The 14,769-nt window shown below is 40.0% G+C and overlaps 1 protein-coding gene across 5 annotated transcripts in view; it reads right to left on the bottom strand.

The window, feature by feature from the left end:
• The window catches only part of FAM110B (family with sequence similarity 110 member B), a 111,960-nt gene that overhangs the window by 5,045 nt on the left and 92,146 nt on the right, over positions 1 to 14,769 (bottom strand). For all 5 annotated transcript variants that reach the window (XM_057377203.1, XM_057377200.1, XM_057377201.1 and 2 more), the window contains one exon: positions 14,490 to 14,556. The gene's annotated coding sequence lies outside the window, so the exon portion shown is untranslated. The remainder of the gene's footprint in view (positions 1 to 14,489; positions 14,557 to 14,769) is intronic.

Raw genomic sequence — 14,769 nt, forward strand, 5'->3', positions numbered from 1 at the left:
CCTCTCCTCTCCTCTCCTCTCCTCTCCTCTCCTCTCCTCTCCTCGTGGGATGCTGCCATGGGTGGCACGGGGAGGCAGTGCCCAGCGTGCCCATGCCCACTCTTGCTCAGCACCCCTGTGCATCTTACGAGACACGTATCGCTTGACATTGGCATTCTGAGCTTGGATTTAACAAGGTTACATTGGGAAATAAAAAACCAGAAATAAAAAAAAAATTAAGCCCCACTACAATATAGCCACACATCTCCAAAGGGAGAAAGGGAAGCAGAATGAGACAATTCAGAGACTTAGACACACCCACCTCCCAGCAAAAGATTATTTCATATTGATATATTTGGCTTCATTAAATCAGTTTGTAAACGTATTTTATCTCTAAACCCAAACATTCTTCTTGTAGGAAACATACTGTATAAATCTCAGCAATTAAGAGTATTTTTATTATTCGTTAAATCGTCCAGAAAACAATCTGATCTTAACAGCAGAGAGCAAACAGAAATGTGTAGGTTTTTAAGTGCATTTAACACCTTTCATTATTAATCTAATACAGAATAAACAAATAAAAACAAGAGATGTCRCTAAATCTGCCAATTCCAGTTCCAAGTCTGTTTGAACATTAGTACCCACAGCACCGGTGCTCCAGCAATAAAARAATGTTGTCCAAGCTCTCATGATCATCTTACAGATGATCTTATGGCTTAACAGAACAACAAAAAATGGCTTTGTTTTTTTWATGTAAAATTTTGGGAACACAMAAAACCATTCTGACTATGTTTGAAAAAAAAGAACTTGTCTTCGACATTTAGATATTATCATTCAGGTTTTCTATCAAGCAGTAAGTACAAATGAAATTTATTTTCATCTAAATTATTTTAAGGTTCTATCACTTAGATTGTCACAACAGTCTGAAATCCAACACCACGCATGATATTACAAGTGCTGAAACAATTTTCCCTATACGAGGCACTGAAGGGCACTTATCACTGAATCTACTTTTCAAGCAGTGATTTTGCTAATGGGTCTCATTTGTTTTATTACTGCCCCATTAATCTATGCTGCCCTCTTTAATATCCCATTTCTATTATCACTGTGATCTTCAGGGAGAGAAAGAAAAGCAGCTGCTACTTCTTCACTCTATCCTAAGGAACACAGAGCAGCATCCTTCCCTGGGATGACTTGCTTTCATGTTACTGMCATCCTGGGTGTGCTCATCCATCAATACCCAACTTATTAATACAAGGTTTACATGGTTTTGACTAAAAAAAAGCCCCATAAAATAAATTAAATTCCAGCTGAAGTTACATTAACAGTAAAAAGAAAACAACCTCAACTACTGATGCCCAGAAATACGCGATATGTACATTGAATATTCTCTATATATTATCCAAGGTCAAACCAAGCAAATAAAATATACAAATGCTATAATGAGATTATAGGAAAAAGCTGAGCTTTCTCCTGAAGGCTCACCGTCACAAGCACTCTTCAAATACACACTAACATATTTAGGTGGGTGATAAACCAGACATGCATTCAGTGCARTTGAAAGGGTAGTGAAATGTTAATTAAGCTTCTCTTTCAGTGTTGTTTTATAAATCCTAGTGTTAACTCCTCAGCAGTTTGTCTTCCTGAATTTAAACTAAGTCTCTCTGAAAGAGAAAAAGCCTTTCTCATTTGAATCAACATATTTATTGGTACTGTTTGGAAATTAAGTATGAAATTTCCAAATGCGCAGAAGGCAATTCCAATATGCATCTGYACACACATTTCTCTTCCATACACACAAATCAAATCTTTCCACGTTGCCAGCTCAGAGCTGAGTGACTAAATGCSTGTATAAATACCCCATTGATGTGTATATTTAATACTTGTGTGCGGAACTSAAATCTATGTAAGAGCAGGGGTTTTGTCAAGAGGAAGAAAACCTCACAAACAAGCCTGGTTCTCTGTACTGTAAACACTCTCACCCAGAGTTRATACTACTTGAGTCAGCAAGACAACTTTCCTACTTGACCACTGTATCTAAAGGTGACCATGGTCCTGCCCCAGAGGACAGCTGCCAGCTCCATTCTCCTCTTGGTGAGCAGCTCCACACACCACTACAAATTGGAGCTGTGGGAACTGAGGCCTCAGGCTTAAAACTGCTTTTGGAAGACTCTTCSTAACATTTAACAACTTCCTCACTCTGGACTGTCCTCATCCATGTCAGCAAGCACTGCTTTAGGAGGCTGAGCATCCACATTGGCTTCAACATCACACTTAAAAGGGAAAAAAAAGGGAATAAAAATAAATCCCACTGTGCACGCATGTTTATCTGAGAGAACAAGTGTGTTGGTTTGCAAGCATGAATGGAGCCAGTGGAAGAATGCTGCAACTGGCAATGTGCTTCAGGTAGGTCTAGAAAGAAAAGCAAGGACCTGGTGAGGAGTCCGGACAGAAATGTCCACCTGAGCCAGCACAGGGTAACAGCCCAGTGGTTATGTGCCCAGACATGGAGGCTTTGTACCTGTGGGGCTGCTGGTATAAGTTAAGGAACATGCAGCTATGAAAAGGGATCAACTTTTGCRTATTGTTTAAATTTCTTCATTTCACTGCAGTGCTGCATTTGAATATCACCAGAAAGCTTATTCAGTATTCTCATATCAGAGAGATAAAAATTACTAACCAGACAGAGTTAAAAGGGAAATTGGGATGAAAGAGAGATGGATGAGTGTAAATTCTAATGAAACAACTATTTCTGCCTGTGGTGGTGATGGCTGCAGCCTGATCCTGCTGCTAGCTAGGAATTGCAAGTCCATGGGCACCTGAAATACCACAGTGACACTACAGAGCCTTTCCACTTATTAATTTTATTGTTAATGATGGAGGTTGAGAGCAGTAGTACAGTGTAGTCTCAGCAAGACAGATTTCATTGTGAAAATCATCATTGCAGCATCCAGGGTACAGAAATGGCTTTTTTCTTGCTTAAACTCCAAAGAAACTCAGTACTTAGGCATTTGAATTCCCTGATGGGTACATCTCTGGTACTAGTAATGCTCTGCAGAAATTCAAAGGCAAATAGGTTTTCTTCACCCAATCCCAGAAAATGTGTGAGACACACCTAGGGACCCAAAAAATGCTCGTTTTTCTCTGTTTACATCCAAATGTCTGCTCTATAGGTGTAATCTTCTACGGACTGAACTGTGATTTTCACAATTCACTCTGGATTTCCATTATTGCTCTTCCTTATAGCAAGTACTAGACTTAAATTATTTCAAGAAAAACAAAGATAAGAAACTTACACATGCATTCAAACATAGTTCTATTTAATACTATACATACATTAATAAAACCTTTCTCGAAGTTCTTACTTACTGAGCTCCTCTAACACCCAGAGACTATTGCAGACCTGCTGAGTAGAATAGAAAATGTACAAAGTTTTGGGGTTTTAAAGCTGCATTTTCACCCAAACACTTCAATTCAGGATTCCTTTGTGATACAGAGATTCAAAGCACTTAATTCATTCTAGGCATCACACTCTAATCACTCTTGAGTCTGTAATATATTTGTCAGATATTCATATTTAAATAACCAATGCACTATCTGCATGATTTATGGGAAAATAACAGAGCCTAGAGCAGCAATAGCTATACATTTAACATTAACTGCAAATAAATCTCCCATAAATTATTCTTGCCTTGATTTAAAGCCAAGAGAGTAGGAGGAGACAAACGATGCAAAAACTTTGGAATCCCAGGTCCATATATTCTAAACATGCAATTTCTTAAAATGTATGAGAAATTTATGAACACACCCCATTGTGGCAAGTATTTATTTCTAGCACTATTATGAATACAATAGTATTGTACAATAATAGAACTCATTTTTTTCTCTYATACCTAAAACTGCATTCTAAACACAGACTGAATGATGTCAACTGACAGTAAATAACACGTTTCCCTCCCTGGTTCTGTGGCACCCTGTAGCTCCCACGCATTGGCCACATTTCAACAAGTCTTTGTCTAAAAGTATCCACAGCAGGGCGTTATACATTTTAGCAGCATTCTAGTTACAAAAAAAGCAGCAAAAAGCTATGTGAAAATGTAGTCAAAATGACATCAGTGRCATTTCTGTCCTTGACTTTGGTGAGGACATTGCTTCACCTGACAAAGTTACAATGAAGCTCTTAATTCATCCCTCTGGGACAGCAGATGAAGGGATTGCACAGAAGGTAGGATGATGCACAGTGGATAAATATAATGAAGGTTGACAGCCTTTACTTTGCATTCCTTGATATTTAAAGTCCCGKGTCAATTTTATTTTCCAGGTGATAAAATATAACTACTGCTACCTCAAGATGCACCATAAACATGACATAAATTCCAGTATAAGTAATCAAGAAGTGGCTGCAACACGACTCAAAGAGATCACGAAACAAAATCTGCACAGGAACACAAGACACAGATGGAAAATGTCAGGCTCCTGTAACACTTAGGTGCACTTCAGAGCTGCAGGTCTCATTATGAAGATGCTTGTTTGTTAACAGTCACTGCAAAGCCTACAAATGAGGGCTTCACTGAGAATGACTGGCTACACCTCTATCGGCTGAGTTATGCTAATGTGCATGCCTAAAACTGATACAAGTTCTTCTGTGGATAATTATTGTAAACCTCACATATATWTGTTACTAAGTTTAAAAATACGGGCAAAGCCTAAGTAAACTTGGCTGAAATTGATAAAAGGTCATCCATATCCAGAATGGCAGCGGTATTTCATTTTTGAAACCAATTTTAGATAAAGATGTGTATGGTGTGTAGAATGGGTGTCACACAATATTAACTGTCAAGATAAAGCATGAGGAGATGAAATTGTCTTTCATACCTACCGTGACTCAAAATACTGATGAAAATACCTATTTTCAACCCTGTTCCTCCCTAAAACATGAAACTGAATAGTAAGAGCAATATCTATCTGTACACGTGTACATTTAAACCTGCAAAAGGTCAAGAATAATGTGAACTACAGTGACCTAAAACTWACAGTGGCAGAATTATGTAGACAAGAACAAGATTAATTTCCACCAAGTGGGAAGGTAGTAACTTTGGCAAAGGCAGTCACTTTTCACTGCTGATGCATTATTTCCAACCAAAAAACTCCAAACTACAACTGGCATTGTTTGCAGTAGCTTGCATGGTTGAGCACAATATGGACTGATACATTTATGGTAACTCTGCTTTGTTCTTACATCAAATACTTTTAAGACAAAACTCTCCATAAATACAACAATGCCACTCACCACTAGTTCAATGGTGAGCACTCTTTCTATTTCAATGTGCAGTGAAAATGATGAGGCTTAAAGCAGGACGTTGCCATAACCAGAATTKAACCCTGTAAACCATGCCTAGAGCTCACTCAGAGCTGGACAGAGATGCCTCTTTGAAAGAAAAKACTTAAGAAAGTATTTTGCTTCTCTTTAGTTCTGAAATCATCACCATTACAKCTCCTACCCAGTAGCAATAATACGCTCTCAGTGATGCTTCTGGGTTAARTATTGCCCTATAGATACCTCACAACGAAGAAAACTCTTATTTCTTTCAAGAGGCTGCATAAATGCACAAGAAAGCCCAGAAATGAAATTTCCCTTTCTTCCAACAAGACAGTACAAACCAATATAAAAATGTCTTACTATTTAGAGCCATACTACAGGCTCTGTTTGCAAAAGCTGTAGWGGAAATCAATCCTGTTTTCTTTGGACCCCTGTGTTGCTTAGACAGTATTGTGTTCTTTGTACTAATTTCAGTCTCTCATTTAAACAAAAATATCAGGAAAGRGCCTAAAAAATTGTGTTAAGCAAAACTGTTTTAAACAGAATACTATTCATTTTAGTTCCCATCTCAAGTCCATGGTAACTTCAAACAAGTCGACTTTCAGAGTGGAGACACATTTTAAACTACCGAAATCTTTGTGGCAATAGGTTCCATAGAAATCATATGCATTTGTGAAGAAGGAAATAAAAACGTGGAGATACACATGCAAAACACCCTACTTCTGCTATTACCACAGATACATTGCCTCACTAGCAWGATTTTCAGACTCCATCACCCACGTGGCCCCCACAACACTGCCAAGTCTTGGTCCTCAAAAACAGAAACGTAAGYGTCATCAGTAATTAGGGAGCTGGGAAACAGCTCAGTAACTTCTGCAGGGTCCCTCACCAAAAAAATTATAGTAATTAACTCACCTATAGAACATACATCTTGATAGCAGTATTTTCAAGATGCCAATTCTGAGCCATTTTCCACACTGGGATAAATTAAACATAGTCCTAAATCCTTTAAATGCTTGAAAACTTGTTATGAATGTTAAAGCACACTACTGCAGGATACCAGTATGCTGATCCATACGGGATCAGAGTTGGTCTTAATTACACTATGGAGTAAGCCTGAAAACATAAATCACCTTGGCTTAGATGAACTTCTGCATGCTAGCTTGGGAATACTAAGAAATCAAGCCAGATTTAAACGTATGAAGTGCAAGTATAGATTCTCAAAATGMATGTTTATATTAAATGTGCAATGTGTCTATCACCCCAACCTTGTAGTCAAATACTTGAGGACCCAAGAGCAGATGATTTCTGTAGGTTCACCTCCTTCATAGTTACTGCTGCAAGACAATATGACCTCCCCTGGATATCTGGCATCTTGCTTTATGCAAATCTATGAAAGCAGCCTCAAGGTGAGCCCTCAAAACTCATCAGCACTGAAACACACACACCTAAAATGGTATATTCTGTCTCAGTTCACCATTTAAGTGACAGCAGTGYTCATAAAATCTTGGGTAGCTGATACTTAAGCTTGATCTCACCTGGAAGCACATGTTCCTCTGCCGATACTTTTCCCTCTCAACTAATAAATTGAGAATCACTTCTGAGCTCTTCTGTCTGTCAACAAAGCCTCAGCTGTGTCCTGAACACCAAACCAAGTRAAAACRTGGACACCTTCCCCATCTCCCATAKAAGACTTATATTGTTGCCCATCTCCCCTATTTCACTTCTATGGAAAGGAACTGGGAGAAATCTGGAATGAGCATGAGTATGTAAGACAGAAGAGATGTTCAGGGGAAAGGTCCATGGGCATGCCCTGCACAGCCACGCCACCCAGCGGAGATGAAACTCTTTATTTCTGGGAACAGATATATACGCAACTAAGCCTGATGGTAATTCCCAAGCTCTGGAAGCGTCAGGGATTCCCTCACCTTACTTATTCACACTGTTTTATCCAGCAGGTACCTGCCAGCCCTAAAAATGCAGTCAGGGATGGAAGGATGACTAAGAACACACTGTTCCTCCACCAATTCAGACTGGAAGCAGCCCTCCGGGGCAGATACTCCAAGAACCAGGGTATACCTTGTATTAYACAARTATTTTRAAGGTGGGTGCCAAGAGGATGGTGCCAGACTCTTTTCAGTGGTGCACAGTGACAGGACAAGAGGCAATGGCCAYAAACAGAAGMAGARGAAATTCTACCTCCACATGAGRAAGAACTTCCTTACACTGAGGGTGGCAGAGCACTGGCACAGGCTGCCCAGGGAGGCTGTGGAGTCTCCCTCTCCAGAGACATTCAAAATCCACCTGGACACGTTCCTGTGTCACCTGCTCTGGGTGACCCTGCCTCGGCAGGGGGCTTGGATGAGATGATCTCTGGAGCTCCCTTTCAACCCTAACAATCCTGTAATTCAGTATGTAGAGACAGATCCTTCGCCAGCACTTCCTTTCACTTTCCTTTTCCATTAAAAAAAAAAAAAGTATTTGCAAGTTTTCTTTAAATAAAGAAAAGAGCAAAAAAGGCCACAYAGAGTACTTGACAAGGAAATTGAATAACTAACCCTGTTCCAGTACAATTAAATAATTTCTAGCAAGTAGGGCATTTCAGCTGAAATAGGAAGACCAACTTGGTTCTTCCTCAGGAGGTCAGGTCAGAAACTTAACCCAGTTTGGGGACTGGGGATTTGATCCAATCTCCCATTTCTCAAAAGAGTGCAGCAATCTGATTTTATGTACATAAACACTGCTGCCAGCTTCTTCTTGTGGGAAAGGGAAAAATTTACCAGACTGTCATAAAATGTCCAAAGCCCTAAAATATCAAGTTGCATGTTCAGCCTAATATTTATTGATGAAAGTTCTCTAAATGAGAAACACATTAAAGGAACCTAGTATCATAGGTATGAACTGATTTTATGTGAGRAATAACCATAAACCCACWATGAAAACAGCTTCAATTAGATATWTTCTTGCAGTTACTAATCCTGCAAAACTCTAGAAATATTCAAATACATGAAGACCCAAAGCAAACAAATGTAGATCAGAAAAGAAAAAACAATTCCAACAATTTATGCAGTGAAAAAAAACAGAAACCATAGAGAGCTATTATAAATGGAAAAATACATCATTCTTAAAATTTCCTTTCCTTTTGAGATTTAATTAGTAAAAGAATCTTYTGAAAATGCTTATTTTCAAAGTTTCAAAGCTTAATGGCACCTTCCTGAACTTTCGTACATATTGTGAAAATTTATTTGAAAGAAATAGTGCCCAAGCTTATGGAATATTTCTTATAATACTTGTCAAGATTTTACAAGCAAGAAATAAGAAAGCCATCTAATTATTTATAGTTAAATATTTTCTTTCTTATTTTAACAGCTYATATTTTTACACAGATAATTTTTAAATAAATTTTATACATAAACACAAGTATTTAATCTTTTGAAATAAAAATTAAAATATAACTAATGAATATCTTCTATTGAAATTAAAAGCTTACAAGATCACCTTTAATAGACAGTACAGTAGGTAAAATTAAAAAATGGGCATGGTAAAACAGTACCATTAGAAAAATTATAATGTTCAGCCAGGGGAATACAATAGAGTGGCCTAATTCTGACAAGTGTGGACTTTGAGCCACTCTTCTGATTAGCTGTGGGGTCTTATTTGTCAAAGCTCTTTGTATTAAACAGTCTTTTCTGTAACATGAGATATTACTGCAGTAAGGTCAGCACGGCTATTTAAAAATAATGTCTGCAACCTAACTGCCCTGAGTTAACCATTTCTAAGCATTGCAACTTTACACACWTGAAATATTGCATATTTATTTTTTTCTTAAATAAACACACTGTAAAAGTTTTGACGATGTAAAAACAAATTGAGTCTTTTTAAAATTATAATTGAGGGGAAAAAAGCCCCAACAAAAACAAACCATAYATAATTTAGAGCAGTGTTCCAGGACACTGCAACCTTCAGAGCAACTCCATGAATGGTATCATTTATTTTTGACTGGTACAGCTATGTTTTTGTCTAGATAAGAGGACATTTTCCCATACCACAGGATAGTTCATTCTCCTTTTCTCCAGCTTCATGTCTAAGGGTAMATGTTGTTAGAAGTCAAGAAAGAGAACCAAAGGAGGTATAACACTATGTCTCAAAGACATATCTTTATATTTAAGACTTCTTCAAGCAGATGGTTAAAAATACCAGTTTTGGCACTGGAATACAATGCAATTCAAGCTCTTCCTTGTTATGATGATGTTGCAATTAATGATGTATAACTCAAGAGCTACACTTGTGCATGGTCACATGCTTGTGTGTTTAACCCCTCAGACTATACCACTATTGACTACAGTTGCTGAGCTGTTTGCTGTTAGAMTACCCTGAGTATACTTTCTTCTTGGTTGCTGTATGTGAAATATGTACCACAGAGTCCACATGTTAAACTACAGATCTTCACAAACTGTTCACAACCTATTTAACTGGAGATTAACATCTGGTAACGTACTTGTTAACGAGCATCCAAACTTTTGTTTAATATGCAAATTTGGCACTCAGAGTGTGGCTTTGTATTACATTGTATTAATTTCATAATACTTTGCATCAATTAAACATAAATTGTTTAATTTAATGACTCTACTAAAACAATATTCTTGGAAAGCCATGTTTAAGAAATCAGATGGTCCAGATTCTTTTGAATGGTTTTCATGTATCTGACGGGTTTGGTGAAGTTGTGATGATGATGCTAGAAATTCTTCCTGATCACAGATTTTAAGAAACCATAAAATGCTCACCATTTTAAAGAAAACAAAAGCTGTATCGAGTCATGACCACTGTGTTTAATTAAATGCTGAGAGGAAGGCAGTGTAGGGAGAGTGGAGGCATCCCAGCTCCAAGAAAACAAACAAAACAAAGGAACCAAAACCTGGAATTGTGAGAGTGAGGAAGACACAAGAATAATGAGAAATGACAAGACACAGAGAGGCAGAAGAGCAATGCAAAGGGAAAGAGGTGCTGGGAATAGGGAAGGATGCACTGAACTGTGGGCTGGGAAGTAGGAGTAGATTACAAGGAAAGGAAGGGATTATAGGAAAAAAAARAAGAGACACCTCAAGTTCTCTTCCTCATCTCCTCTCTCCCAGCTCCTACAACCTGCAGAAGGAACAGCTGCCAACAACCCAGACCRTTTTGAGGTTGCACAGAGAGATACATCTTCTCTCCTCTCTCCTGCAGCCTCCTGCAGTGCCTGGGGCACACTGCTGAGCTGAGAAGGCTGGTGGYAGAAGAGCTGGCACCACCTCTAGTGGCTGGCAGGAGCAAATCACAGAAGGATACCAGGCTCAGAGCCCCGYGCACTTTCAGGAGCAAAATGAACAGTGGAGTAAATCCAACAAACAGAAATATTGGCCAGTCAATTGAATGAGTGCTGAGGTTTGCTGCAGACTCCTCAATAAATCCAGCTCTTCCTTCTGGCAATGTTTCAGACCYCTTTCACAGGCTGACTGGATGACCAGATACACAACAGGCTCATCCCTCRTGAGCCATGAACTGGGATGCTCTCCACCCTGCTCTTCTCACAGGTGCCACAAACTATTGCTTAGAATGCTTAAACCACTCCATTCCTGCCCTCCCTCAGGGTTTCAGACTACCCCAACATTGCTACATATCAAGTCTCCTCTCAGATCTGTGATACACAGCCACATTATATCTCCCCTCTTCAGTAAACAAAAGTAAATCTCCAAAATGGAAATTAAATACAGGATTGAGTATGACTGCCCAAAGTAACAAAAGAAATTTATTCCAAACTCAGAAACTGCATAGAGGCATGCCAGTCTTATATCTACTGCTTTATCTTCATTAAGAGATGAGTACCAGCAAACTTTTAAAGTAGTTAGCTGAAATAGAGCATCACAGCGTAAAGCTGCCTAAGCCAGACAATAATGGGATGTGGAAACCAAGGTGCCAAACCTCAAGTGAGGACACATGGTGCCTGTTTTTCCATCTGCTCATGTCTGCTGTGTAAAAGCAACCTCTCCTACCCAGCTGCCCTGCCAGCACACCATATCCCACACCGCTGGGGAACTGAGCCTCTCCACTGAAGATGTCCCTCACTCCCAGTTCCACATCATCACTGATCTGGACTGGTTTCAAGACATTCTTTAAAAGCTAATAAAAAGGGAGGGCTGGCTGTGTCACCACAGCCAGGACTGAATGGTGCTTTCATCACAAATCATGAATCCAATCTTTTCTGTTGGCAAAATGAGCAATATATCTCCAATGAAACTACAGACCTACTGGAGCATCTGTATGAACACAAAACATTGAATCTCATTTCTAAGACGGCAGAAATAAATCTCATGCAGCATGACATGAGGAAGGTAAAAATATGAAATGTGATTGTAAAATTAGCATAGGTTAACTTGTGATCACAAAAATTAACACAGATCTTTGAATGTTCCTGGTGTCAGTCCTTGGCACAGCTAAAATGGTTTTGCTGCCTTAATTCCATACTATGTATGAAACATATCTAGAATTTCAARTTCCATATTTCCTCAGCTGACAGAAATGGCTTCTGAGATGATTTTCAMATTCTGGGAACAGATTTTTACCCTTAAATTAGCCATGTGTACTCTCAGACTTACCATTTCATCTTGAAATAAAACAGCAGCGATAATTGTTAATTTAAGACCTCACACAATGCAAATTTATGTTCTGGAGCCAAATATGGTGATTGTAAACAGATGAACATGAAATGCCTTATATTGAGCAGAATTAAAATTAAGTATTCGTGAAGTGTGTTCCTAATTTGACATGACACATCAGATATTGATTACTGATTCTTTTCTTTGCTACAATGAAATACCAGAGGTGCCCTGTTAGTCTTTCAAGAAGTGTACAACCTTTATTATGAAGTGCCACATGTTCAGTTCCAGTCCCCTCCTGCCCAATGGGTTTTAGCTGGTTTCCTAGTACTCACCAAGGATGAAGCTACTCTTTCCATTATTCCTGACAMTGGATTTCCCCCTTTTGTTTAGGAGTTTTAGTGACGAATAAAGATTTTAAGCTTTAATGCTCATCTTCTGCTCAGACCTTGAGATCAAGCTCRGTGTTGTGGACAGACTTGTGCCTGAGGACTGCAAAAAAAGCACCTCAACTTTCAAAATGGGCAAGAAAGGGGAGATACCAGCCAGCCTCACCTTCATCACTGGAAAGGTGACGGAGTATCTCCTTCTGGAGGCCATCTCTATCCACGTGGATGACAAGAAGGTGATCAGGTGTACCAGTTTATTACCTCACTAGTATCAGTTTAGTACCTCACTAAAGGTGAATCAGGCTTGACCAACCTGATTGTCTTTTGTGTTGAAACAACTGCCTGGAGGCAATGAGGGGAGAGCAGAGGGTGGGGTCTACCYTGACYTCAGCAAGGCTKTTGACCTGTCTCTCAYAGCACCCTCACAGAAAAACCCAGCAAGTATGGACTGATGCATGGACAGCAAGGTGGATCGGGAACAGGCTGAACAGCAGATCCCGAGCATCATAACCAGTGGCACAGTGTCTAGACAGAGGCCTGTCAGCCAGTGGTGTCCCCCAGGGTTCTATAYYGGGCCCAGTATTKTTTAAYTTGTTCATCAGKGACTYGGATGAAGRGGCAGATGCCTCCTCAGCAAGTTCACTGATGACACAACCTGGGGGCACTGGCTGATTCCTCAGAGGGCTGTGCAGCCCTTCAGAGGGACCTCAACAGCTTGGAGGGATGGGCAGAGAAGAATCTTCTCAAGTWTAACAAGGGCAAATGCAGGGTYCTGCACCYGGGGAGGAACAACCCCAGGCACCAGCACAGGCTGGGGTGACCTGCTGGAAAGCAGCTCTGCAGAGAAAGATTTGGTGATCCTGGTGGACAATGAACTGTCCATGAATCACCAGTGTGTTCCTGTGGCCAAGGAGGCCAATGGTATCCTGGGGTGCATTAGGAAGGGCTTTGCTGCAGGACAAACGAGCTGCTGTCCCTCTGCTCAGCCCTGGTGAGGCACATCTGGAATGCTGTGTGTGTCAGTTCTGGGCACCTCAGGACAAGAGAGACATGGAACACCTGGAGCAGTTCCAGCAGAGGACAACAAAGGTGATTAAGGGACTGGAGCATGGCTCTTACGAGAAAAAGCTGAGGGGCTGGGCCTGTTCAGCCTCCWGAAGAGACCACTGAGAGGGGACCTCATCAATGGCTGTCAGTGTCTGAAGGGAGGTACCAAGGGGATGCAGCCAGGCTCTTTCAGAGGTGCCAAGCAATGGGACAAGAAGCAACAGGTAGAATCTGATCTACAGAAAATTCCACCTGAACATGAGGGAGAACTTCYTTACTGTGCTGGTGACCAAGCACTGGAACAGATGACCCAGAGAGGTTGTGGAGTCTCTCACGGCAGATATTCAAGAACTGTCTGGACAAAATTCTGTGCCATGTACTTTGGGATGACACTGCTTGAGCAGGAAGGTTGCYCCAGAGGCCACTATGCTCCCTTCCAACCTCACCCATTCTCCAATTTTGTGTGACTCCACATTTTGAAAGTAATAGTAACAATCAAATAAATAACAGAAAACTCTGAAGGACTGAGGCTACCAGTGCTCACTTGCACTGAAGGTCTCCGTTACAAAAAGCTAACACAATCTAYTGAATGGAAAAACAGTAACCAAAGAACAGGTTGGGAATAAACAATGAGAAAAATCCTGGAACTATTGGAATACTTCCAAAACGGATTCAGATAAATAACAAAAATAAATAGCAGAAGGGTCTGGAGGGCTAAGGCAAGAAGTGCTCACTTTCACTGGAAGTCTCCATTGTAAAAAGCTAAACCAAATCTACTGAATGGAACAACTGTAACCAAAGGGTTGGGAATAAGGGGGGAGAAAAAGCCTGTAACTATTGGAATAGTTCCAAAAAGAATTCTGCAACATTGACATACACATTGCTGCATAACTGAGGCCAGCAAAAGCAGAGAAAGACTCAATCTTTCTGAAATGTTATGGAAGTACATACATGCAACTAATGAATCTGCAAACCCAACTGATTAGTAAAGTTGGAGGAAGAGAAATTCATTACCACACCATACCGCCCCAGCAGAAGAGAACATGGTAAAGTCTTTCTGGAATTGCCCTCCTTTTACCAACTCCTGGGGAAAAAAAAAGGCATGCTAATTCAAAACGGTACCTGTAAAAGTGCAATGCCAGACTGGTGTCCACGCTCTGAATGGGGAAATGTAACACTCCRGGGGATTCTGAAAAAAAAGAGAAGAAAACAATATATGAAAAAGGCATTAAAGAAASCAAAACACAACATAGCATATATGTCAGTGTTGTGATATCGAAGGTCATGGAAACAGGACACCAAGGCTAGTCTGAGCCAGGAGAAGGCGGGGAAGAAGTGCAAGGCAGCCACAACAGCAATCAGGACTATTTCACATGAAAGGTGAGATAAATGATGACATCAC

The sequence above is a fragment of the Malurus melanocephalus genome, unplaced genomic scaffold (assembly GCF_030028575.1).
Source record: "Malurus melanocephalus ecotype Western Australia unplaced genomic scaffold, MMel_1.1 scaffold_306, whole genome shotgun sequence".
In the NCBI taxonomy this organism is placed as follows: Eukaryota; Metazoa; Chordata; class Aves; order Passeriformes; family Maluridae; genus Malurus; species Malurus melanocephalus.